This window comes from Mixophyes fleayi, chromosome 4, assembly GCF_038048845.1.
Source record: "Mixophyes fleayi isolate aMixFle1 chromosome 4, aMixFle1.hap1, whole genome shotgun sequence".
In the NCBI taxonomy this organism is placed as follows: Eukaryota; Metazoa; Chordata; class Amphibia; order Anura; family Limnodynastidae; genus Mixophyes; species Mixophyes fleayi.
Window position 1 is genome coordinate 162,269,489 of NC_134405.1, and position 26,972 is coordinate 162,296,460.

Consider the following 26,972-nt stretch of genomic DNA (forward strand, 5'->3'; position numbering starts at 1 on the left):
ATTAAAAAATGACAGTCAAAATATCAAATTCCCAAACAGAAAAGTATATATTTTAAATAGTTTTAATCAAAGAGAGAACAGTTAGTGATATGCAAAAAGAAAATTTGTGTGGAGTAACCTTTTGAGTCAAATTGTGTACATTTAAGTATTGTTCCCAATTGTTACTTTAATTGTGCATTATTGCCAAATAATTATTTTACATGCTCTGATATATTTGAACAAGTGGTTGAAGTGGAAATTTAGAAGTGGTGGTGTGGAAAGTGATAAGTGAATGGAATTTGATAGTTTTACAATGAAGGTAGTAGGAGAAGTGACGGTATGGAATACCACTGTACACGCCCACTTCAACCACTGATTTGAACATAATTGAGTAAATGTTTATGTGGTGCCCAATAAACTTCTGTACTGTGCTCCATATTTTAACTGGCAAAAAATTCTAAATATTACATGTATAAAGTGCCTTTCTTTTCATATCCCAGTAAATCTTGATTTAAAAAAAAACTGATAAGTTTTAAAGAGGCATCTCACTATGAATTATGTCATGTTTTGTAGAAATCATAAGAAAACTTGATTTCTGCATTTGTACAATTTGTTTAGCAAAATATATTAAGGTTGTACTTTTGACATAAGGATGTGTTCTATAAACAATGGTGTCTGCCTAAGAAAGTGGCTGAACTGAATTATTTCTCGGATAGTGTTATTAATGACAGATGTAGTATTATGTTTGAGTTGTGCAGAATATAGTGTATTACTTTTTTTTTAAGGGGCGCGATGATTAATTCATATTTTAAGTTTCAGGTTTTCCTAAACTTTTATTTGGTCACAATCTTGTAAACACGTTTGTGATTGGTTGTTACCCATTTTAGCCAACAGACCCATTTTTCTAAGGTTTATTTGACCAGGTTTGTAATGCTGTAGATTTGACATGCTTGTTGACTTACATTCCAGGAGATCACTGAATACATGTGTGTCACATGATTAGCGCTTCTTCCCGATTTTGAAGTTTGAGTACAACTTCCAGAAGCACCTGGAGAAGCTGGTGACATCACAACTTCAATATTTTTAATTTTTATTGATAGCAATGGAAGGATGAAGTAATTAGCATGATGGGAGATGGCATGGTTTAATTGTTAGTCTATCATCTGCCCTAAACAGTCAGTATGAGTGGACATAACTTGAGATGTATTTAGTAGTTATTTGCCTTGCTGTTAGCGGTGTATAGATTTGAACTACATTGCATGATGGAATATGTCATACTTGCCAACATTTTGGTGTTGGTGTCCGGGAGCCTCCCTGGGGGAGGTGGGCGTGTGGGTGGCGGGGCTCCAAAATCGCGTCATTTTGGACCCATCCCCGTGATGCAAACGCTTCATTTTACAGCAAGGGTGGGGGGGGTGGCCAAATTCTGCGATTTCCAGAGAATCGCTGCATTTTGGCCCTAATTCTGCCCACTTCACTAGGAAGTGGGCAGATGCGGAAGATTGTCATACTCTCCCGGGAGTCTGGGAGACTCACCCAAAATGCGGGAGTCTCCCGGACATTTCGGGAGAGTTGGCAAGTATGGAATATGTAGATCAAGAATTTTGGATAATGGGAAACATACATGCCCTCACAGTTAAATATAAAATTGAAGTGTTCCTTTAGGGTTTCCGGTGGGAAATTATTGTCCTGGGTTAAAATGGATTAATAACATGTGACTTAGATTGTCAAACAAGTTTATTGTTTATTTTGAAAAGTATATAATAGAGTAATAGAATATAAAAAGAAAGTGAGATTAGTACAAAGAGTAAATAAAAGTGTTATCTGCTTAATATAGAGTGTCCCAGTAAATATGTTTAATCACAGATTATCCTAGGACCCTGACTTTCTCTATGCGCTGACGGCATATTATCTTGAAAGCTAGGATGAACTAACTGGAAACAACGGAGGTCCATCCCTGCAGTGATCCAAGTTGAGGTGAGGGTTGTCACATTTACTTAGCTTTTATAGACCAAGACCTTAAAATCATTTGCATATAAGGTATAAACATGATTTTCGGACATTCTATTGGTGTAATACTGACAAGAATCTCATACATGTGCAGTGGGCCTCAAAGACACCTCCCTAACAAAATATGTGGAGAAGTTTCTAGAAAGGCCTTGATTATTTCAGCATTGCGAATTCACTTGGTTATGTAAGCCTTAAAGTAATACGCACATGAAAGTATAAAGAACACAAAGGGGTTTCAGCAGTCATTTTGTCAAACCGGTTACATTTAGACATACATGTGTTTACCGATGGCACTAACATCTGTGATGCCCTCTGCAACAGGAAGGGCACACTGCACAAACGTTCACTTCCTTAACTTAATCGTTAGTCATAACTTCCCCTTCCCGGTCTCCCCGGTCCTCCACATGAAAAAACAGTCATAAGACAAGACAGGTACCCATGACTGAACATTTGGGTGTTCTGCTGCTAAAGACTGTTCTGAGTCACAGACAAGGTCTGAAGGACAGATCACAATAAAAAGTAAACTAATAAGTCTTTTTTATTACAATGTTCTCTTGGTTATAAACTTATCTCTGCCCCTGCTCTCCATGTCATTCAGGGCTTCACATTAGACAGTCTTGACTCAAAAAATAAATTGTATTTTATATCTCACAGAAGGGACTGTTAGTATGACATGCAATCTGATCCCTATATGCCCCTACTGAACTTACAAAAATCAGCAAATCTGCAAATCATCTAATCATACAGACCATGAAATTGTGGAATTGGGACATGTACCCATTTAGACAAGGCTGCTCTGCAAAACAACAAGTATGTTGTACAGTTGATACATTTTCTTGGTGCCTTCAATTCCTTTAATTAAAGTATGTACTTGAATCCTTAATAGCATGTAAAAGTCCAGTACAGCTGTTTAAGGGAGCTAGCTGTATAGAAAAACCTCTCAGTCCAAGATGGTGAGTACTTGAACTATATTTTACTTCAGAAGAAAATTAATTTAGTGTGTTAAGGGTTAAGTTAACAAGCATTTAAATGTAAATTTGTATTGGCCATACAATTCGTTGCTGTCAAGGCTCTACTATATTTATAGTTTTATGTCTGCTCTACAAACCTTTCCTGGATTATAGTGGGTGATGAGATTTAATGGCTGTCTATTATCTGGCCTGTGTAATGCACTAAGAATCATGTGCCTCTTCCTCGCATTGCTCAGCAACTGTCAGTCACCTACAAGCATAAGTGTGATGGGTGCCATCATTTGTGTTGCTACACAAGTGACTGAATATATGTGAATGACATATCAAAGATGGCTAAACATACATAACATGTTGAATATGGAAGCATGCTGTGATATAGCTATAGGTTAGAATAAATAATACCTGAATTGTTTCTAGTCTTGGAACTGTTCTAGTCCAGAAACTATCCAAGTCAAGATGAGCTGGTTTTCTTAGATATGTCTTGGGTTCCCTTGAACAGTTCTCATTTTGTGGAACTCCAACCAGGTATTAAAACAGGTTTGAGAGCTATTATTGGGCTTGTATGATATTCACATAGTTCAAAATAATTCTGATTTGCCACCAGGTAGTTTACTAGTGACATTACTTATCATTGTCATCTGTTGAGAATATATGCATTATATGTTACAAAAGATGTGACAACTTCAGCTGGGTATTTAACCTGGTGATTCTCAAAGTTAAAAGTGAATTTACCTCTGAGGACTTTTTTTCCTCACGTCTTGTCTACCACACTTGTCTATGCATAGTCTATTTTGTACATGTCATTTGTTTATGTGGATGTTTGTCTGACATGTACATCCTGGCCTGCTCTACTGTACTCTTTTGGTCTGTCTGGACAAAATGTAATACCATTTGAGTAGACAAACCAGGACATTCTCTAGATGAATGGATTACAAAATACATCGCTACCGTCACGGTATCCGGGCAGAAGAATAGGTGATACCTACTTGCTCAGATAGACACTGCTGCACTTGAGTCTAACGTGCCCCTGGTTTTCACAAGGAACCCCCGCAAGGAGTTGGGTACTCTTGGACTATTACCATTATTCCGACATGTTTAAACCCTACAAATAAAATCCAAAAGTATGAAAAAGCGATGTGAAAATAAACAGACTTACCTTCAACCCGACGCTGGGCATTTCCGATGAAAGCACCATCCTGACAGCAAGTGATTCCGATTGAACAAGTGTTCGGCACTGCAGAAATTTAAAGCAGTAATGTCGGGTTAAGTGTTTAAACACTTAGGGCCTAAGTCATTAAGGAGAGCAAAGCATAAAAAAGGAGTAACATTTGCACCTGGGCAAAACCGTGTTGCATTGGAGGGGAGGTAAATTTTAAATGTGGGGACAGATTTATAATTGGGGTAGGGCATGTCCTAGATAAACTTTAAATTTCAGTGTAATAATAAAGCTATTAAGTATTTGTGTGTTAGATGAAAAAACAGCCAGTATTTAACTTATGTGCAAAATAATAAACTAATTTACACCCCTTGCATTGTAACATGGTTTGTCCCAGAGAACATTTAAACCTTTTTTGCCTTAATGACTCAGGCCCTTAATCTTAGGGGTCCCCACATTGCCGCTTTAAATTTCTATTGACAAACGTCGCAATGACGTCAGCCTGCACTGCCGAACACTTGTTCAATCGGAATCACTTGCTGTCAGGATGGTGCTTTCATCGGAGATGTCCAGCGTCGGGTTGAAGGTAAGTCTGTTTATTTTCACATTGTTTTTTTCATACTTTCGTATTTTATTTGTAGGGCTTAAACATGTCGGAATAGTGGTAATTGTAGAAACGATTACCACCGCCCGCAAGGAGATTTGGATTTAGCTGCATGGGAAGCGCAGATCACGGTTCTCCAAGGCAGCTCCCAGCAAAGTAGTAGATTGTGTGTGAGGATAGTCGACACTCCGAGGTCTTAGCCATGTGGGAATGCAGTATCAAAAGGGAGTTCCAAAAGGGTAGCCAGAGGTCAGAAGTCGATAATCTTCAGGAGCCAATCAGAGAGCCAAGAAGTAGTCAGAGATAGCCAGGTCAAAGCCAAATATTTTCAGGAGCCAGAGGGAATACAAGAGAGAAGTCAGAAAAAGCCAAGTCAATATTCCAAAAGTAATTACCAATAGGAGCACTGGAACCACAAACAAGAATACTGGAGTAAAGAGTCTGACCTAATACTCTGGCACCCCAATGGTGCCAGAGTCCAGTTTATATAGGGGAGCAATTGGACCAATTCCCAGTGGTGGTGACATCACATGCACGGTACAGCCGGAACTCCGGCCGGAAATTATGCGAATGTAACAAGCACAGGCGACCGTCCCTGTGCAGAAGAGGAGAAGCAGGGACGGCGCCTGACAACTACAGTAACACGAGTATATATAGAGGCTAATGTGTGTGCTAAATTAGCCACTTAGCATTTGACACAGACCAGACAAATCTCGCAGATATATACAGATTGACGTGTCATTTTCTCCAAATCTTCAGAATATAACAGTTCCTCCTGTATATTTGCGATCTCATAAGAATAGCTACTTCCACTTTCCCTACCCGAAGTTACCATTAGCCCCCTCCACCTTATGTGTGAAGTGTTCTCTACACATTGTACCTTTTGCCCTTTTGATCGTATCACCTTTACTTTCTGTTCATGTCATTGTATATAGTTGATAGCATAATCCCCTTAATGTATATGTGTAACATGTTGATGCTTTATTGTTAAGTGATAATCTCCTCATGGAATCAGCTAACTACAAGCAACTGCAACTAGCTGCTTTCTCTTAATTGAATTCCTGTAACCCATCTGAATGCACTTCTCTAAGCCACCGAGATGCTGACATCTGCAATTGTTCCTAACAGTCAGCAGAATTCTGAAAGTAAATAGAGTTTGTTAGGAAGTCATTGATGGACCTGATTTGAAAGTTGCTGTGGCTTGGCCAATCAGCTTCATCAACAACCCAACCTTAGAATGGGTTCTTCTTTAGGATTTCTTCTATTGGGCATTGGAATTTGATTACCCTTTCAATCACTACAGAACTGTTTAACATTCATGTGATATGACTGACCCTTTATAGGCTATCAAAAGCTTGAAACTGCCTAAAACTTCTGTCAACTGGCCAGTGCTCAAGCCAAGTGCCCTTTGATAAACATTTTTAATTCCTGATTTACCTCTTAAAACAGTCAATTCTAATGAGCACATTTCATTAAAACATCCATCTGGTCTAGGTACACAGAGATGGGTTGGTTTGACAAAACAAGTGCAGTAATAGGTAAATAAAGAGCAGTTTCTGAAAACCAGTAAACAATGCAAAGCCACATCTAAAAAGATTGATCTAAGCTGCAGACTACTCTCTGGTTACCAGATTACAATATATGGTTCTATATTTCCAGTAAACAATACAGATTGCCTGTGATACATTACTGACCACCCTCAGAAATGATGTGTACAATACTATAATAAAAAAAATACAATACAAATAATTTTAGATGTCCAGTCTATATCCTTCTATCTCTCTACTGTGATTGTTACTTCCTCCATTTCAACGAGCATAAAAGAAACTACTTATAAAACTGTATTACCGCTGCTATTACACTACTGATAACTTGAACAAAATATTCCCATCCTCCAATCTGGATTGTTGGCAGAATTGTGGCCACAGGTGCACTTATCTGGATATTTGGTGGACATACCCACGCATTATCCCCATCACCAAAACTATCATTTAAAATTTGCAGAAGATCTTTGTATTTGAAACATTGTACTAACTACAATATGGCATTTGTTTGCAGGCAATTACTGAATCTATAAAAGTTAGTTTAAATCATCTAACAAAATTCTGATTCTGTTTTAAAGTATTTAGTAATTCATTAAAAAAAATCATCCAATAAGACTAAGTTAATGGAAAAAAAGAATTGCGATAAAGCAATTACTTGTCAGTGGAGTCCTCAGTAATAAGTAAACAATTACAGGCAGCTGGTTCTGCATATTACATTTTGTAACAACCAAACTGACTTGATTCAGGACAGTGGTGATAAGACCTTTAGTAACAGAAATGACCGGCTATAAGTATCAGCACATAAGCCACAAAGCAAGAATCATTGCAGTAACATGCTGAAGTGTCACATTTTTTTTGTCATCATTCGAGGTGGATGAATTCATCCGGCCCCCCCCCCCCCTTCATTTTTGTCTAGTGAACTGCAAATTTATCCTTAATAAGGTATCATTCAACTCTGGAAAGTCATAGGGATTTCCTTTATTTCAAGTGCCATTTTTATGGTGTTCTTAATCTTATATACATTGATTTACTTGTTTGCTGAAATGGATGCCTGGTGTACTTTGTGTGAATTAGACTGTGCAAACAGATGCGACTTTCCCACAATTTATGCCAATAAACTACATCTCTACATGCCTTATTTTTGATCATAGGGGCTTATGTGGAGTTGCACACATTGACACCCTGAATGTAAGCGGGTAAAGAAGTGTACATTAAAAGCACATTTACATGCATGTGCTCAGGTGGACACCTCCTTTTTTTGCATCCTCTTCTACAACAGTAGCATATGCAACAGGTTTATGTCAGTAGTAACAAGTGTGTACACGATAGTGTAGAGAAAGTGTAAATGCTAAAGTCTCATTACCATATTTGTTCAAAATACTAATGTGATGAAGTGTTGAATACAGAAGAGATCATTTGCATTTGGGCAAAAAGGTTCACCTACGAACTATGCTACAAATGATACATAGTCCCCTCCATGCCATTTCCTCTAAGACTACCTCAACTTTTTGCTAGAAGAGCTGTCCTCAGCTGGGCACCTTTGAGCACACTTGGTAGAGCGGTCCTAAATTTTCACATTTCTGGACCAGGGTCAGCAACTTTATACATACCTTACGAGATATATATCTTTGTAACTCCTCTGAGTATATTCTTTCACCACTTCCCAACCCACCTCTAACAACTGAAATAAATGAATCACATTTGTACATGCAATTAGGTGCTATATGGAGAAAAGTCAACCCTTCAGTGCTTGCCTTCAGTCATGAATTGGATTTGGACCACCTACCACATATAATACATTACAATCATTCTCTGAAAATCAGTTATGTTGTTTAATTAGGTATGGCTTCCATGAGTATGATACTACAAAGCTACAACCATTATCGAATGATTTTTCTCATTTTCACTATAACAGTGATATGGATTTCATGGAGTGTATGGTCCTCTCATATCCCGGTTTATTATATCAATACCAAACTATTGTTTGATGTACTCTACATATATGAGAATTATGATGTACTATAATGTGTGTATTTTCTACTATATGGAATATTTCCACATGTCTGTAATGCAACAGTAAAACAAATGGATTTTACATTTCACGCAGGTGTATGGTCAATTGAATTCCACAAATAATACAATAGATATCTGTATATTATGTGTATATTAATGCCACCATGATAGAAAACTGTCATTTGCAAATGTCCCATAAATGAATCTGACTAGTTCTGATAACGGGTGGGGTACGAAGGGTAAAAAAACGAAAATGACTTCTCCGACTTAGAAGAAATGATGACTGACCTTAACAATGACAGAAGAAGTTCCCGGCAGTGTGAGAACAAATCACGATCCCTAGCTTCTACGTAGTATCAATTGTGACCTTTGTATCAATATTTTCAAAGCGGCAATGCCGCTTCTCATCAGACCTGTTACACTTAAGCCGAAGTATAATACTTAGGTCGAATAGGCTTGCACTATGAGTTAATGCAGAGATTGCGATTCTGGAGTAGGAACTTCTGCATACTGTTGTCATTTGTTTATTGTGTTTTTCCACCAGTGATCGAAGTGAAGGTGTATATGGTGATAAGTCATCTCACCACTTCCCCTACGGCTCTGATTTACAACACTATAAAATTCCATTCACTTACATTTTCCATACCAAAACATCCAACGTATAACAATGACCACTTCTCAGAGTTCCATGCTCACATCGCCTTAGAGACCATTACTTATAAAATATTAGCAAGTTGGGCTGTCTCGGCTCCTACCAAACATATTCTCAACAACCACCTCCGTTCCAAGGTCACTGAGGTCTGCTCTTACAGCCATATTATGCAGGTTTATAAGCAACCAGCATAGTCCAGGATTTTTATACACAACCCTAACCATGCTGGAATGTTATTTGCTTAATTAATGAACGATCCCCCTCGTATTTGGAAGCAATTGCTTGGTGTCCCTCATTTACTCAGGTGCTTCCATTTTTAGTCCACTACCTGTATGTCAGTAACTGTCCTTTTTGCTGCCATGCAGTCTTGAATCCTGACCTAATACATTCATACCCACCCACTGTACATAGGTAGGTGGGCCAGGCAGAACTGGGCTTTATTCGTGGGCCTTTAAAAATAAATAAAAAAATGTACAGGCAATGAGAACGAAAGCCAACTCCCTCATCTACTCTATGAGCCATTAAGAGTGAGGGGAGATAATCTTGTTAATATTAACTGGATGTCATTTACTTGTCAATTTCCAAAATTAGCTCATTGTATCACCATTCGATAGTATTTAAATGTGTTTTATTAGCGGTTATAAAAAAAAATTAAAACAAAATTACCTTGCAAATAAATTACAAATCTGGTTTTGGAATTCCTATATTTATCAGTGTTAGACTACAAAATATCTAATTCCTAGCAAATAAAACATATTTGATCCAAAACAATGCCAAATAAAAGTCTTATCACTTGTGACAAAAATAAAACACAATCAGAAATTCACAATCAAACTTAAATGAAAAGTTATTTCCAGCAAACCAGAAGCAGCGCATATATGCAGGGATGGCGGAAATAACTTATAACTTCTACATACAGATGTAGAATGTGAGACAGGTTATTTTACAATAGGGAAAGGTATTTGGCATGTTTATATGCGAATGCTGATCATTTATACACTAAGCAGTGATTCATTATATCACACTTGGTGACATGTGTCTTCACTGATGTTCAACTAATATAGAGAAACATTGGTGATGTCAGAGTAGTCATATGCTTTCAGATTATCCTTATTCTCCAGCTGATACACGAGGACGAGCAGGTAAATTTCTAATCAGCAGCAACTGAAGAAAATTCTACCAACCCCCACCTGACTTAAGAAAAGCTTTAAAAGACTCATCCCTCATTGAAAGAAATACATACAGTATTCCTATAGGAAACAAAACCATATTTAACTGAAGGCAATGCAGGATATATTCTTTACCAACACCTGACCACTTACTGGCTTTTGTTCTTCAGAAACCTATTGTGACATTTTAATTGAAATTGATATCTATATATAGATATAACATTTTGCTATATCTATAGCTTATTCCACTGTACCTTCAATTCCATTAGACCCTACCAGCGTTGCAGAGAGGTCATCATGACGAGAGATCTAAATGACCCTGACTGGGTTGCACTGAGTTTAGATTGGAGGGGGAGGGGAAGAGAGAGGAGAGACAGCAAGAACAGGCTGGGAGAGACTGAGGGGAGCACTAGCTTCATCTTTTAAAGGGAGGGGAGAGAAGGAGCTCAGCTGCAGTTTGTGGCTGTGTCTGGCTTGTGCAGAAAATTCTAGGCATTGGTGCTGGAAAAATATATATCTCAGCACAGCTGATGCTATTCTATCAGGGAGAATAATTTCTGTGTCTCATTGAAAATGGGCTGGATCAGTACAGGTGACTTAAATAATTCAGGATGATGTAGTGACTGAGGATGAAAATAAGGTAGGAGATGACTGAGTATATGTGTCTTGTTCCTTGCAATGTATTTATGCATTGTTGTATGTTATACACTGGGGTATTTCTAGCTAGCAAATCATGAATCCCACTTCCATAGCAGACAGAGGGGAATTCAGAATGAGGCAGATCCATTGTGTTTTAAACCTATGGGTTCTAGGTGAAATTAGAAGATTGGCCATATATTGTGAAGGGTGATTGTGCTTTATGGAAGATGCTTGCTGTCTGTTTATAGAATTTACAAATTGTATTGTAAATTGATGCTTGGCTGCAGAAGATGCAGTGTATGCATTTGTCTATATGGTATGTTTTTAATAGTACTTGGAATAAAATATGTCTACAGTGGTTGTCTGTGTGTTCTATAGAGGTATTTATTTCCCACAGATTGACTGCAATAGATATTAAGCATTGCTTTCATTTCTTCTCTATGCCTAATAGCAGGGGTTATCAGCCTTAAATAACAAAGAAATGCTGCACTTGTCTGTAGTGTGCAGAAGGCTTTGAGTTGTGGGACAGCAGTTCATTTATGCCGGTTGTTCTAAGATCAGGGTATTTAAATGGCATGGGAAGCATGCTGCACATAGATACTCCAAAAAAAAAAGCAAAATGCATAATACAGCATTTAAGGCAGATCTAGAAAGCTTCGTTAAACTGCTGCTCACACCACTGCAGTATCGAACAGCACACAAGGGGTTGAAGGGAGTATTTACCCTTTCTGTTTATCACACTACAACCTTGTTTTTTTTTCTGGCAGTGGTTGGGTTAAAAGCAATGAAAAATGATTAGTGCGAAAAGCTAGAAAGAAATGCATGGTAGCCAAGGGAATGTCTCAGAGATTGCCTCTCTGCATATGGGGTAAATGTCTGGGTCTTGGTTGGCCAGAATGAGATGCAGTGTGACAATGAGCAAGCTACTGTGTGCTAACATATTCTGTTGTGTATACACAATATGGCTTATTGACTTTTATAGACTGGTGAACGTGGCCTATAACTGTGGTTTGATTTTATTTTTCTCTGTATTTATTTTGCTGAATGTGTTCTGGATAGAAGAGTTGAGTGTCCCGTGGTTAATATCAGTATAGAGTATTAGAGCCGTTGTTGCTACTGCCAGTTGTGGCTTCTTCATATATCCGATAAAGCAAATGATGAACACGAGCAGACACGGTACTTTCAACTTCTACCACTGGACCGTTGAAGTTTTCTCTAAAAACAGAAACATGTTGGAGACAGACATTTATACATATCTGTTTAATTGTAGTATCTAAAATTTGACTTCTACCGCTATCCATAATTATTACAGTTTACTTTTACTATATCATGTATAACTGCTGCAGCTTGGAATTTCATTATGGATTTACTATATGATGGACAGTTTGCCAACATAAAATAGCAAGTCAGCAGTATGTGACTTAGCTGTATGTAAGTTTATCAAAGACTGGGCCAGTGGAGGCTGTATGCATTGTGCTGGCAGCTAGAATAAACAGGAACCTGTGATAACCTAGGGAAGGCTGTCTGCATTCTTGCTTTGCAACCATTGAAATGACACTGGACTTGGTTAGGAGGCAGTGGCTGGCTTGAATATTCAGCAAAAGGTATGGAGCCTTACAAGCAACTTGCTAGAGTGTGATAAGGGATTAACACTGGCAAAGAGGAATGAAAAACATGACCAATGCTGCTTATGCACATATTATATATATATTTTTTCTTTTCTCGAAAGGTACAGCTTGTATAGCCTATTGAATTCCAAGCAACAGCTGCTAGCTTGAAATACCTCTAGGCCATAATTACTTTTTAAAAATATTGATTTTACAATTTCAGAGGTCTTTAAAAAATGTCAACATCTTCATTTCCCCTCCAAAAACTGAAAATGAAGGTTTTTTTGAAAGAAACAGGGGCTAAAATTCCTGTAGTTGGTCAATTAGAGGGTGCCCTTTGACTGATCTCTATGAAAAGATGATCCTTCCATTCAGCTATCATTCTGTACAGTGCTATTTTGATGGGTTCAATGATAATGATATATGCAAAGACAAAAAAGAAACCCTTCCATAAATGTTCGGTGTGTTGGATGCAGATCATTTAGCTGTGTTAACTGCTTTGTTTGAGGAAATCAATGCAATTGTGCCATGGAAATGTAGAAGGGAAGTAGATAATGCGGTTCACGTACATCAGAAGAATAACAATGCCAGTTAAAGGCTGCTTTCTTTTTAATGATGATCTTGAATTGATTTAACTGACATGTATTTAAGTAGAATGTGCCATATAACTCTTTACGTATTCTACATTTTGTATTAGTATAAGTTACAACTGGGTGCAATCGAATGACAGGCAATTTTAACTTGAGGTATATAGGCTAGCACAAAACAGTAGTTAAATTTAATTCTGGTAAATGTGACCTTATATCATTAACATATGCTAACATGGCAGCAGAGAATTCTATTTGCTGTACACCAATAGATATATATATGTTATTGCTTTTTGCGAGGATTATTTACTAGTCAAGTACAAATGTACAGGGACACATTGAACCCAATTCTTTAATTGTCTTACTTGGACTAATTCAATGCTGGGCTACATGTGCTCTTTGCAGCTCTGGTAGACTGGATATGACCCCTTTGAGGGTAGCAAAATGTGGGTAGCCTCCCAGGCCCCTCATTGTGCTCTGAAAAGAGCAGAGAGAGATCCTCTAATGAGCATATGCAGACCAGTGCATATGTCGCTTTAAAGAGGACTTGGCTCTGCTCTTTTCAGGGAAGAGTGGACATCAGGGAACATTGTGGGAGTCTGGATTGAACAGGGGAATTTTACCTGTGAGCCCTGTAGTGGCAGAACCCATGGTAGTTCCGCCATTGATTAAAGTTAATTGCCAACTTGATGCTATAGATGATTTCACATTTGTACTCTGTTAGCAAATAATCCCCAGCACATCTCTCTGCTTCCTGGGTCAACATCAGTATACTCTTGTTTTTGAGCACATAATGCATTTGCATATGCTCTATTTGCTAATTGTGTTTTCTATACTTCAATATAGGTGTTTCAGTTAGTTTAGAGTCTCCAATACCACTGGTGAATTTAATTGATTGCAACAACAAACTAAACATTTGAAATCTAATACAAATTAAATCCTTAGTCTGAAGTTAGCTCCAGCAGTGTAAGATTTGTATAGGTCCAGTTTACCTGCAGAGGTCCAGCAACGATGCGCTGTTCTTCTGTTGAATAAAAAAGCAGTTCCAAGAGAGAAATGCAGTCTGGGCCTCTTACCAAAGTGATAACGTTCCATGGGCTTGTCTGTGTGCTACACAGGTAATGGTGCTGTCTGGGGTTTCTATTAAAGTGAATGATCACTGCTGTCTTGCCTGTTCCAGTGGGAGGATAGGATACGATTACATGAGTGCATAACTGGCACTCCTGCCAAGGTGATAAGCCATGGATGACGATATTGTGGTGGACAGTCTTCCAGCAAGAGTAGGGATGTCCCTGTCCTGATCTGTGTGCAGAGTGTTGACTGGGCAGCCAGGCAAAGTGAAAGTTTCTACTACTTGCCCATGAAAGCAGAGAATTATTATATTAGATCCCAGAAGTCCTCCTGCGCCAGCATTTGGGAATCTTTGATTTCAAGGGAATTCTTAGTCTGATCCATAGAAGGGGAGATGCTTTACACATTCTGAAAGCTGGGTAATACCATTCTCCCCCCGTTGTGACTGTAGGACACGAATGATGTTGAACTTAGTTACTTCTGAATTCTGACTTTGTGTTGTATCTTAAGCAAAACTAGTAGTAGATGAAGTAGTTTGGACTTTCTCTCTTCATATTCTGGTAGAGTATGTGCCACATTCTCATGGCAGTGCACACTAGACTTTTCTGTCCCCAAGTATGAGGAGAGGCTAGGATTTCAAAGGGTAACAGTGCTACGCCATGTAACTGTACCATGCTTGATTATAAGTTATTCTACATTATTTACATTGCAGACCTGTGCAGTAGATGTGTCGCAAACTGGTGGTGACTGTGGAATCACAGATTGAAACTTGGGGAAAAAAATGAACATTTCAATATAATATAATAAAAAATATACCTATACAGTCAGCCTTGTAAATAAAATGAAATTAATTGTGCCTGACACTTATATTTGATATATCCCTTAAAATACACTAAAATACAATCTGACTGCAAGATTTATTTAAAAAAAAAAAAAAAAACGTATACCGTATATTTATTTGCTTATAATATAAACAAAGAGAAAAGTAATGTAAATACGTTATGTATAATATGTTCACGCAACAGTCAATTTTCAGGGCCCTTCCTTTCTAAAGCTGGGAAAAAACAATCTCCAACACCTTCTGCAGTCAGGTCCGGTCGTGAGGCTGAAGCTGTCTGACAGCACTCATCATCATCATCATCATCATCATTTATTTATATAGCGCCAACATATTCCGTAGCGCTTTACAATTGGGGACAAACGTAATAAACTAATAAACAAACTGGGTAAAACAGACAAAGAGGTGAGAAGGCCCTGCTCGCAAGCTTACAATCTATGGGACAATGGGAGATTGACACATGAGGTTAAGTATACATTTTGCATCTTGGCCCAGCCAGACTGCAAAGGTAGGGTGACTCATAAGCTAAATGATCCTGTCACACAACAATGTTATTCCGGGGGTAGTTGTCTTGTGTGAAATTGTGTAACAGGCTAAAGGTAGTGAGGTTAAGATGGTGGTTGAGGAATATTATAAGCTTGTCTGAATAGGTAGGTTTTCAGAGAACGCTTGAAAGTTTGTAGAACAGAGGAGAGTCTTATTGTGCGAGGGAGAGAGTTCCATAGAGTGGGTGCAGCCCGAAAAAAGTCCTGTAACCGGGAATGGGAGGATGTAATGAGGGTGGATGAGAGACGCAGATCTTTTGCAGAACGGAGTTGCCGAGTTGGGAGATATTTTGAGACAAGAGAGGAGATGTATGTTGGTGCAGCTTTGTTGATGGCCTTGTAGGTTAGTAAAAGTATTTTATATTGGATTCGGTAGAAGACAGGCAGCCAGTGTAGAGACATACAGAGTGATTCAACAGAGGAATAGCTATTTGCAAGGAAAATCAGTCTTGCCGAAGCATGTAAAATAGATTTTAGGGGTTTGAGTCTGTTTTTGGGAAGACCAGTAAGGAGGGAATTGCAATAGTCAATGCGGGAGATGATTAGTGCATGAATTAAGGTTTTAGCAGTGTCTTGTGTGAGATATGTGCGGATTCTGGAAATGTTCTTTAGATGTATGTAACATGATTTAGATATAGAGTCAATGTGGGGAACAAAGGATAGGCGTGAATCAAGGATTACACCTAGGCAGCGAGCTTGTGGGGTGGGATTTATGGTCATGTTATCAACAGAGATAGAAATGTCAGGTATGCTCTTGTTGGCGGGTGGGAATATTATTAACTCTGTTTTAGAAAGATTAAGTTTGAGTTGACGAGAGGCCATCCAAGATGAAATGGCAGAAAGACAGTCAGTTACACGGGACAACACAGATGTCGAGATATCAGGAGAGGATAGATAGATTTGGGTATCATCCGCATAGAGATGATACTGAAAGCCAAAGGAACTTATTAGATTTCCAAGAGAAGCGGTATAGATAGAGAACAGCAGAGGACCTAGCACCGAGCCTTGTGGTACTCCAACTGATAGGGGAAGCGGAGCAGAGGTGGCTCCAGAGAAATTAACAGTGAAAGAGCGATTAGAGAGGTAAGATGAGAACCAGGATAGAACTGTGTCTTGAAGACCTAGGGATTGCAGTGTTTGTATGAGAAGAGAGTGGTCAACGGTGTCAAATGCAGCCGAGAGATCAAGGAGAATTAGGAGAGAGTAATGGCGTTCAGTCTTAGCAGTGATCAGATCATTAACAACCTTGGTCAGCGCAGTCTCTGTGGAGTGTTGAGAACGAAAGCCAGACTGAAGAGGATCCAACAGGTTGTTTGCGGAAAGAAAGCGTGTGAGGCGAGTGTAGGCAAGTCTCTCTAGAAGCTTGGAGGGGCAAGGGAGCTGAGAGATGGGACGGTAATTTGAGAGAGAGTTTGGGTCGGAGTTTTGTTTTTTTAGAATAGGAGTAATCACTGCATGCTTGTATAGTGATGGAAAGATGCCAGTAGAGAGTGAGAGATTACAGATTTGAGTTAGAGGTGAAATGAGCACAGAAGACAGGGATCTACCAATTTGCGAGGGAATAGGATCAAGAGGACAGGAGGTAGAGTAGGAAGATAAGAAGAGCGTAGAAATTTCCTCTTCATTTGTGGGGTCAAATGAAGAAAGGGTGTCAGAGGGTAGTGGGAAGGAAATGAGCTGATGGCTTGTTGAGGAAGAGGATACCATTTCTAGTCTGATCTTGTCAATCTTGTCCTTGAAGTAGGAAGCAAGATCCTGAGCACTGATAGTAGATGGAGGGTTCGGGGTGGGAGGATTGAGAAGATGATTAAATGTATTGAAAAGGCGTTTGGGGTTAGAAGCCTGAGCATAGATAAGAGATTGAAAGTATGTTTGTTTTGCAGTGTCCAGAGCATTTCGATAGGAGTGGTAGACAGAAGTATATGTGAAGAAGTCATTAGAGCTTCGAGATTTACGCCAGTGACGTTCTGCTTTACGGGACAGTTTTTGAAGATTTCGTGTTGCTTTGGTGTGCCACGGTTGACATCGAAGTCGACGTGTAGTATGAAGTGTCGCTGGAGCCACTTGATCAAGGGCCGTTGCTAAGGTTAGGTGAAAATGAGGTACTGCCATCTCAGGGGATGAGAATGTAGAGATAGGGGAGAGAAGGTGTTGGAGAGAGGTGGAAAATTGTTGAAGATTAATAGAATTAAGATTTCTACGAGTATGAGGAGGCTTGGTTGAGTCAGACAGTAGAGAGGTTAGAGCAGTGGGGGTGAGAGTGTAGCTGATAAGGTGATGATCCGAGAGGGGGAAGGGTGTATTAATAAAAAAAGCTCAAGCACTCAAGCTTTTATAACCAGATAAAGGGTTCTGGAATCAACTTACATTTATAGGAACATAATTTTCAGACTCTCTATATTGGTACACTATTGATAAGAATACATTCCTGCACAGTGCAGTAAGTGTCTGAGACAACACCCTAACAGAACAACAAAATGGAGTTCAGTGGCCATTTTGATAGGCGTGTCACATAAGGGCTACAAATAACTTTACTGGGTTGCAAGTTAGCCAATCCACATCTTACAAGTAAAAAAAAGGCCTGGAATGACTAACTGGTTTGAGCAATTTATTTTAATAGCAGGTTACATGTTGTATGCTGTAAACATGTTTTGAGTTTATTGATAAATATATTTGTTCATATTCGGCGTACTGATTCAATGCAATTTGAAGTCAATGCAATTACAGCAATTTTTATTTATTTATTTTAGATTTTCTTATATCTGCCTTGTCTAATGACCAGTGTAATTTTGGGTCTGGATAAGATGAAATTGTAGGATTGCTCTTTTATTAGTGAATTGAACATTTAAACATTATATATTGGCGTGAAAAGTTACTCCACATTACCACAGTTTTGACTATATGTTGGAAGTCTCTGTGGAGAGAAAACTGAATGTTCTTAAATTTATAATTGTATAAAAATTTGAGCTTTAACCAGATTACATTTCCATAGAAAATAATGTAGTATGGGAATGATACATTGATATAGTGTTTCCAGCATATAGTGGGCTATGTCTTGAGTTGGTATAGTAGATAACAAGTGCTGACAGAAACTGGTACTATACATGTTTCAGTGCTAAACTGTGATTTAGTGTTGGTTGATTGAGACAGAAATGTCATTACCATCGCTGAATGTTACAATAATTTATCTCAGTGAGCCAAAGAATGTCCCTGAAAAGTAAGATACATATTTTAACAAAGCTGGAAACAAGTTACTTCATTTCTGAACACAGACTTCAGGGAAATGTTATTTTCATGGCAACTTTTTTTTTTAAATTATTTTGTGCTTTGCTCATTGGGTAGTTCAAGCAGGGCACAGGCCAGTGCCGATACAGGATCACACCTAAAGACAACTGTCTGATTTAAGTTGGAGATCATCAGTGTAGAATAGAGGTTGTTCCTCAGTATTTGATCTGCTATAGAGGATTCCTCACTGAAAAAAAAAAAATATTGGTTAACCCCCTAGGGACAATGTCCAATTATGCCACACCATCACATCATTATTTCAGTGAAACTGCCTCATTAATATTTAATTGGGATTGAACTGCCTTTTACATGGAACACCATAAGACCCCTCCCCTCTTTGCCATTTGCATTCTCCTCCTTCCTACGCATTCATTCACGTATGACCTGTCTTCTACTTTGCCTTACTATTGTTTTTTTATTTTTTTTTGCATTGCTGTATCACTGTTGCAGCTCTCTGCAAAACCATTAAACCTCACACCAATGGTGGGCAACATGCCTTCACCTGAGGGCCCCCCGTCTCCCCAGCTGATTGTTCCCGATCTTTCAGAACAGGGGCAGCCAACCTCTTCGTCACATGACCTCCTCTGCACAATGCAGGGAGGTCACATGGCATACCTGGAGGAGGAGGAGAGAGTACACTTTGCTTTCCCACCATATTCTGTGTGGCTTCTTTGAAGGCTGGCAGCCCTCCACCTCTTTCATATTGCCCCCTCACAGCCTTGGGCTTCATATTTGATGTTGTCGTTTATACCCACTTATTAATTTCATGCATACTAGCCTACTCTCCCAGAATTTCCGGGAGGCTCACGAATTTCGGGGAGTTCTCCCGGACTCCCGGAAGAATAGGCAAGCCTCCTGTACCCTGTAAGTTGCCAAAATTCATGGCTTAGAATAGCAGGGGTGGGGCTTAATCACATCATTACTCCCTCCCCTGCTATTCAATACCTTGAATCTCTGTATTATGGTAGGGTCAGGGCTATAGTGACGTAATGACGTCACACCCTCTCCTACCCTCTGTCACATGATCTGTACTCTGATCTCCCGGAGTACAGATTTAAAAAGTAGGCAAGTATGATTTCAGGTGGGACTCCTGTCAGAGCAGGCCATTCTACCACATATTCAGAGCAGTCTTAACACATGGGGACACGGGGCACCTGCCCGGGGGCCCCACAAGCCCCATAGGCTTGCCAACTTTTCAGTATATTAGTCCGGGAGATTTATTCAGAACCTTAAAATCTTCTTTATTAATATGTTTAGGTGGACTAATCACCTCAGTATCAGCTGTCATCTGTACTTCCTGTTGCGAATATATATCTTGACCTTGACAAAAACAATGCACACATACTAATTGTACATAAATAAGCAAGACAAAATCAAAATACATAATTTTATTGAAGTTTGAAGGCTATGATGCAACAGAGGCTTTATTTCAGTTTTATTTGACTGTTTTTCCTTTCCTTCTGATTCCTCCCCCTTACACCTGTGTTGAACACTTGATTAATAATAAATAATTCATAGTAATTTCGTACTGTGCCATCTCCGTCTATATGATTTACCAACTAAGTACCATTTTTATATTTAATTTTTTGTTTTTCAACTTTAAGACTCATGTTATATCGTCCAAATGTTTGTGTGGATTAATCTCTTTTCTACTGCATGTTTTTTAATGTTAAACACTGAATTTGTTGGAAGTACCATTAAATATAAGCTTAATTGTATTGACAATTTACATTTTTATTCCTGTGAGTGGTTATTTAATTAGAGCCCCATACATTAGAAATAACATGTGGCAGATTAAATATACATATATTAATAAAATATAAGTGGGCTGTCTCCATTGCCCAAAGAGTAACTGATCTCTGGAATCTGCACACCCAGTATGACCTCTTTAGCTCTATAAAGGACCAGGAGAAGAGTTGCTGCAGCTGGTCACATGCAGCAGCACCGTTTCAGCTACCTTGGTGTGTATTGCGGCCGCTTGAATATAGAGAGAAGCAGCCATACTGTAGTGTAGTCAGTAGTGTGGCTATTAAATGGACCGCCTGGACCCCTACCATAATCTGGTACTGCATCAGGGCACACCCCGTGGCACGCCCATGCCCTTCATGTCACCTAGATCAGTACGAAGTACAGCACCTTCCAACAGCCTGTATGTGGTCCATCATGTATTATTTTACATGGAGGGTATATTGTCAGCAGCATGTGCTACTCATTGTGGTATTATAATGTAGTACCACCTTAATATGCCTCTGACTCTGTGATGCATCGTTATAATCTGCTATGGAGAATATGCAACTTTTACAATTTTAAGATTCTGGTGATTACAGTTTAAGGTAGTCATGTGAAAACGAAAGTACAAACTCTTTCAATCTGTGTGAGGACTAGCTGGTTGTTTTTACACATCAGCACATGATTAATAATGTCCCAACATTTGCTAAATCTCATAAGACAAACCACCCAAAGCAGACTTCACTTTCTCATTTACTAAAAAGAAAACAAAAACCGCCAAAAAGAAGCTATATGTGATAAAGTAAGATCACCATATGATTCAGTATTTGTACAATCAGCTTTAACTCTATCTGAAATTTTTCTGTCTGAGGTCATTAGTCTTTTACAACTTAGTTATACAATTTTTGTACACTTAATTTATAGCACTGCTTCAGCTTATTGATGTTTGAGGGCATTCTCGAATTTAGCCTGGTCATTCCAAAATCTTGCTGTTCTTCTTTTTCAGCTATTCATTTGTAGATTTCCTGGTGTGCTAAGAACATTGTCTTGTTGCATGATCCAATTTCAACCAGGCTTCGGTAGTTGAACAGATGAACTCACATTTTCTTGTCTATTAGTTTTCATTAAGAGGATTTCAAGGTGGACTCAATTATTTTGAGATGCCCAGGTCCTTTGGCTGCAGAATTAACCAAATAATCACCATTTCATAGCTGTGCTTGATGATTTGCTATGAGTTTCCAGTGGTAATGTGCTGTGGTTTTCTACAACAGGGCATTGTGCATTAGACCACACACCTCCCCTTTTAGTCTTTTTTTTTTGGGTTTTTTTGTTTTCGTTTTTTTTGTATGATCCAACTTTGAAAACATAAGCTATATTTCGTATTTTTATTTTTGTCTAGCGAGACAGGGCTTTTTCCTGGCTTCCCAACCATGAAAGTCAAGCCTTGTCTTTTTCTGATTGTAGTCATGAACTTTAACATTTACAGTATTGACAGAGTCCTTTAGATACCAGAATCCAGCTTTTCCTTTCTTTGTGATTTGCCAGAGCAAAATACTGTCTGATCTTTGGTTGAATTTGCCGAGACATCCATTCCTGTTAAGAAGATTGACAAATGTGTTCATTGTTCTCTATTTGTAAATAATATTGAGAGTGTTTAACTTCAAAATGTTTGGAAATAGTTTTATAACCTTTTCCTGGACTGATGAGCTACAACTTTTGCATCTCTGAGCTCACTGCATCTTTTCACGTTGGCATGGTGTTAACACAATCCTGAATGCTCCAGCCCAAACTGCTTAAGGCTTGGTGCTTTTATAGATGTGGTAACACTTCCTAGTGAACAGCAAACTAAATGTACTTGATTAACAGCACCTAACTTCTTTAGTATTATGAAGGTACTTACTTGTTCACAATTGGTTTCTTCATATTGGCTTATTTTTTATTGAATAAATAATGACATAATAAAATATACTATGGATTTTGTTTGTTGTGACACTAGACTTCAGATTTTAGGACTTAGTGGGGACTAGATTACTATTTCCTATCCAGATGACTGTACATTTAGGTGTGTGTAGATCAGTAATGAAATAACGCTGTTTCAAACTACATATATATATATATTTTTTGTATTTAACAATGTGTATCTAGCTAAACATCTATCTACAGATCAAGAATATGTACAACATTAGATCATCAGCATTTTCTATAATCTTTCTCTTCGCAACTGAATGAATAAGATTGTGTTAATATCCTGTTTGGATGTATATGACTGAAACTTTGGTTCAATATCTTGTCACAGTCAATAGATGTATTGTTTATAGAGATCACTCACAGTAGAATGGAAAGCCAATTCCCACAGTTCATGCAGCCCGTATGATGTAAGAAAGTAATCCTAGTGGATAGCTCACCATTATATGTTGAAAGGACGTTTATTTTTTCAGAGGAGATTGGATATTGTTGCCAAGTTTAACCTTGTAACCTCACACATTTACGTATAATTCATCATTGACAGACATGGTTTTCACTCTTGCCAGGCTGGTGAGCTGTGCCATACGAGTGTTGGCATTATGTAGAGATGGACAGTAGAGGGTGAAGAGGGATTTTCTGGGAGGCAGAGATAGGTGAATGATTCTTGGGGGGGGTAGGGGTCAATGAAAAGAGAGCTACAGCAGACAATACAAGCCAGGTGTTAACAGCAGCTGATCTTGAAACAAGCTAAGGATCAGAGACATGAAGTGTGTAGTGAAAAAAAGCTGTCAGTCAGGGCCAGAGCGTATAGTCAAAACCAGAGAAGCGGAACCATAAGCCAACTATTAAGAAGGGCAGGATTGAATACTAAGCAGGGCAAAAACAGCAACAAGGACAGATGAGAAAACAAAGCCATAGACTGAAACCAGTAAAGGGTTAAGGCTGAATGATAAAGGTGCCAGGGTTAGGACACAATTAACCAATCAAAGCTACTATAGATCTTATCTAGGGCTAGATGCTGCTGGGAGAAACTATTTATTTTTTAATCTAATCTACATAAAACCTCAAAATGTGCTCCAATAATAGGACCCGATTAAGGTATGAATATTGTTCCCAGTGGAAAATAGCAGGTTCGTGTTAGAGGTTTAATAACATGTGACAAAAAGGCTGTCAAACAAGTATATGGTTTTTTTTTTGTGAAGAATATAGTAGAAAAAAAAAATGATATACATATCCTAGGGCACCGCCTTTTATAAAAAAAAATTGAAAGCTAGGATGAACAAACTGTTTTGTTGGTTCCAGAGTACTTGGCACCCTGCAGATGGTCCAAGCTGACGCATGGTAATGTCACAGTTCCTTTTATTGGCCAGAACCCTGAAATCATTTGCATATAAGGTATAAACAAAGGTGGAACTAGCAAGCTATGGGCCCTGGTGCAGGGAGGAGGGAACCGGGACCCACAGCTCGTTAGTTTGCCATGCCTTGCTGAACCCCATAGCAAAACTTGAATAGGTGTCTGGTGCTGCTGAACTACCCCATATCATATCTTTAGACCTCCATCAGGTTTTCCTAGAGGCGCTATATACATAAATGTTTATTATATTCAGTAAACATGTCATCATGTGGATTGTAGTATATGGAGAGCCAGCTAGATCATATAGCATGCGACATACTTAAATACATCTGTCCAAGCAAGGTGTCCCTAGAAAACTAGAAAGTATGCCCCCATGAGAGGGTGCTGTGCTCATCTGCTACTGGTGCAAGCAGCTATTCAAGTGTACATTCAGGGGAAAAGGGTTGAGGGCAGCCTAGCGTTTCATAAGTGCTAGGCACGACCCTGGGGGACATGGTACTCCTCCACATGGCCTTTACCAAGCCTCTTTTTGTGCGGCTTGGATAACGCACACTTATTAATCTCGCCCTCTCTCTTCGCTAGAGACTCAATATCTAGTGACGCCACAAAGCACCTTGTGAATTCATAGGCAGTATTCCCATAAAAATTAGTTCAGCCTGCAAAATGATTGCTTCTGTGTTGGTTAAGATTGTAACCCTTTTAAACATACATGGCCTGGTCCATTAAGGAACGTAAATGGTACGAGTCCAGTATTTTGCATATAATTGCTCTGCATATGCTCAGAAATGGACTATATACTAATGAACACAAGTGTATGCATCTTTGAACACCAATGACACCTCCAACAACCTAAGATTTCAAGAGCAGAACAGGGGTGGGAAGGGGCGTATGCATGCAATCTATGCACAGTAAGTATGTACCATAGGTTTAGGGCATGCACATCCATCCGATTCAAGTTCTTGGCATCTTTCGAATGTGATTTTCAGCAGTATCACTAGCACCAGCTACAGGACAGGTTTAAGTGCCGATTGATTGTGATGTTCGTGTATGCATGCTTAAACATGTGTTTGCAATCGAGCAATGGTAAAAATGCATTTTATGTTGCCATTAACATCCTGATAAATGTATTTCATGTTAAAACTTTTAATGTTTTTTCATGGATTTTTTTCTAATGCCTGTAAATGTATTTAATAATTTTATTTTTCATCTATGTGTTGATGGGACTTTATGTATAGATGTACATCGTGTGTATCCTGCAGTGTGTTGTCTGTCTGCATATGGCAAGTGCTGTATAGGCAGAGCGTACTTACACCCGTATTAAAGTATAAACATTTCTTGAGATCCTCTTGTTCATAGAGGCATTGCTGCTTGCATTTTCTGTCCCAGGAACCGAGAGTTATGGCAGACAGTGTATCCAGAGAACAAGCCGAGGTCAGGGGTCATTTGCAAGCAGGTATAGTCGGTAAACACGCCAAAGGTCGGGGCCACAGGCTTGGTAGCAAGGTCCAAGGTACAGGCAATAAAGGTGAGGGTCACAAGAAAACAGGCAGAGTCCAATAATCCAAGTAGGGGATCATACACAGGGAATCAAACGGAATATCCACAGGACAGGGACTGAGAAGCAGGTCAGCAAGTCTGCAACACAGAAGCTATAACCGGCAGTGAGGCTCAGTCCTCACTGCCCTAAATACTGCAGCCAGCCAATCAGAGACTAGCTCTGAAAATACCCACAGGTCCCTGGTAATAAATAAATTAAAACCTAATAGCCTGCAGGCCATTACGTAGCGCTGCACACGCGCCCGGCTGTCCTCAGTTGCTGGGACGCGGCGCTACAGAAGAAAGCGGAAATGACGTCCCGGTCGTCAAGGTGACGGCCGGGACGTCAGAGGGCACCAGAAGCGAGCCGCGGCTGTGAGTAACGCCCAGTGGCGGATCCAGGGGGGGCGATCGCTCCCCCTAGCAGGGGCTTGCTGCCGACAGCTGCACACTGTGCAGCTCCGTTCGGCAGTGACAATGTGCTGCCCGGCTGCTCTGATTGTGTTTTAAACACAATCAGAGCAGCGGGGCAGCACACTGCCACTGCTGAATGGACCTGCACATACTGTGCAGTCGCCGGCAGCCTTAGACATCAGAAAGGGGGCAGGGCCTAAATTGCCCCCCCTAAAATCACCCGGGGTAGGATACATGTCTAGATCCGCCCCTGGTACCGCCGCGGCTCGTGACAATAACACATTACATTCAATTTGTGCTTCTTAATGAATTGGGCTCACAGACTCTAGTATTATAAATTTGTTGGTTTGATATTCTACAATCTAGTCTAGTACCCAGTCTGTTTTTTAAGAGCATAATTCCAAATGATCTTTGAATGTGAGATGAACAGTAGAGAAAATTAAATGGGTGTAACAGAATGCATAATAACTTTGTAATCATTGTCGACTGATTATCATGAGCACCAGATAAAGAAACATTTATGTAAATAAATGTATTGGGTACATATTTGTACTCATGGATGGTAAACATTCTCTCATTTTTAACTGTTTTTTGCCAATTGTAATTTGGTAGATAAATGAAAAATGTGTATTACGTTCCTGTTATGCCACCTCCTAGAAACAATTGTGCATCCCAGGTTTGGATTAGAAAAGTAACTAATCATTCATTTCATGTGGTAAATGATCAAGTTTCTTAAGGGATTGCCTTTCCCTTTCTTATTTTTTTTACATTGCTTTTTTTCAAATCTTTACAATGTAGTCATCACATTTTGGGTGAATATTTGTTTTTTGTAAGTGGCCGTAGACTGAGGGGTGCCAAGAGTACAAATATGCCATGCAAATGTGGTACAATTATTATAGAAACACCTGCAGCTATTTAGAAAGATGACTTTGAAGAAACCACTCCCAGCTGAGACGGTGGTTACCCTTCATTGGATTAAATTTACTCAGGCATACCAGAATATATCCAAAATAAGGCTTGACTGGATTAACTATTTGGCTAGATACACTTAACAAAGGGTTACAATATTACATCAGGGAATAACATGACACTTTACACTAGCGTTAAACATTAAGACATTTGATACATTGTATCAGCAACATTACACGATCTAAGTGTGAGATACATTTTTATACAATAACCTTTATATTGATAGATATTAATACATTTCCCAATGCTATTTCAGCCAGTATAGTACTGTGGAGATGCATTGCCCATCATCTGACCTAATTTACCTCTCAGATTACCTGTTGACCTAGATAATTA

The 26,972-nt window shown here is 39.0% G+C and overlaps 1 protein-coding gene across 9 annotated transcripts in view; it reads left to right on the forward strand.

Moving 5' to 3' along the window:
- MAGI2 (membrane associated guanylate kinase, WW and PDZ domain containing 2) overlaps positions 1-26,972 on the forward strand; it is a 768,432-nt gene that overhangs the window by 331,360 nt on the left and 410,100 nt on the right. The gene's annotated exons all lie outside the window — the stretch shown is intronic.